This window comes from Lithobates pipiens, unplaced genomic scaffold (assembly GCF_037356315.1).
Source record: "Lithobates pipiens isolate NorthernLeopardFrog02 unplaced genomic scaffold, aLitPip1_a1.2 Scaffold_22, whole genome shotgun sequence".
Taxonomy (NCBI): Eukaryota; Metazoa; Chordata; class Amphibia; order Anura; family Ranidae; genus Lithobates; species Lithobates pipiens.
In genome coordinates, this window is record NW_027507784.1 from 118991458 (window position 1) to 118993404 (window position 1947).

Genomic DNA, 1947 nt, shown 5'->3' on the forward strand with positions numbered 1-1947 from the left:
CCCTAGCCCTGCATTCTCCGTATTATGTTCTCTTGTGCCCTGCATTCTCTGTGTTATGCACTCTTGTGCCCTGCACTCTCTGCATTTCCCACTCCTGAGCCAAGAATTCTGCATTATCCACTCTTGAGTCCTGCACTCTAAGTTACCCACTCTTGAGCTATGCACTTAGTGTGTTAGACACTCCTGAGTCCAGCATCATCTGTATAGTGCACCCTGAGCCCTGCAGTCTCACACACTTGCACACTCTTGAGTCAAGCACTATAGACAATGTTGTACAATTCATACTCCTGCCTACTGCACCCTGTATGCTGGGCTTTATATGACATACTCCTGGCCACTGCACTCTAAATATATAAGTACTAAGTTCTATTTTAAGGTAGACCGTATGTAGAAAAGCATATGTAACGGAACGGTTCTATTTTTTTTTAAATGAGTGTGCAGGAGCCCACAATTTGGCATGGTGCAGCTTTATTACTTTTTTATGGGTGGAAGGATGTTAATAAATGATCTACCCCAGGTGCCAGATATGCAAGGTATGCCACTCCTTTTTTTTTTTTTGCATTGTTACAGTGGCACAGCTTGGACCAATGTACAGTAAGTGTAGATATTCTATACCTGGGTAATCCCTGTGGAAGCAGAGAATCAATGTAGTAACCTGGGCTTCTATAGTGATCTTTGCTGTTTCCAGGTTACATGCTGAGTGACTGCTCTGAAACATAGTAGCCACAGGTGGTTACTCAATCTGGCACAGTGCCATTCAGAGAATACCTTTCATTTTCCTCAAAAAATGCAAAAGCGTTCTCGAATTGGACAAGGTGGGGAGTCTCCTTCCCATCCCTCCCTCTCTCTTCCTTCCTCGCTTCATCTCATCTTGATTGCTACACACTATATATTGAGTCATCTGTTACATACACCTGCCCCCCTGCGCATTATACACTATGTTGTTATGTTACATAGGGGTTTATTTACTAAAGGCAAATCCACTTTGGAAGCGCAGTCACTATAAATCCGAGGGGGACATGCAAGGACAATAAAAAACAGTGTAGCGGATGACATTTTGGACAAAGTGTCATATGCATGTAATTTTAGTTTTTGCCTCAGAACAGTAGGGGTTCTGATGGTTAATTACATAGGTTGGCCTTGACATCAGTCTGGCTGGGCTGTGTTAGAAGTTCTGCCTGGTCATGTGAACAGTGAGGTGCACATAACAGGCCAGAACCAGGCCTGGTTGGACGTTTTGAGTATCAGCCTTCTCAGAACCAATCAGTGGAAGTGCGGGGCCCCGCTGGGGAGTCTGGGAAGGGGTACTTAAGATGTGTGGGTCACGTGGTAAAAGAGAGGAGTTCGTGAGGCCCGTGTGGTCTGGTCTTGTTCCAGGACCGGGGTAGCCCCGTGAGGGGTCCCGCTCATGGGGTGTTCGACATCCCGCAACATGTTCCTGTTAGAGGCCCCTAATAGACCCGTCTGGTCTGGGGTAGGGATCCGTCTGTTCCCGAGTCTTGGAAGCGGCTGGTCCTAGGTGCAGTAACTGAGGTAGGATTCAAGGTGTCCGGGTGTGCTTTCAGCTTGGAGGGGTACCACAGCTCGTGGAAGTGACCGGGGGAGGACTCTTCGGAGGAGTGCCGACAAGTGGCATCCTGAGAAGTGCCTGGTTACTGAGTTGGGAAGGACATTGACGAATCCATGCTTTTTCCAGTACTATTAAGGAGACAGAAAACGTTCCAGGTACTGAGGAAAAAGGTTCCTGTTCACCCTTAGTTACAACCTGTACACGTTCATAGGATTGTTTCAAGTTTTGAGTCAACGTACTGACTGCCATGATCTCTGGCTAGAGGTCTGTTCAGCCTTGAAGTACCCAGCTGCGAGTGGCTACTCTCTGGGTGGAATTGGAGACTTTGTTAGATCTGCAGTTCAAGGTGCCTGAGTTCTTCACCCGTGCCCTCTGTT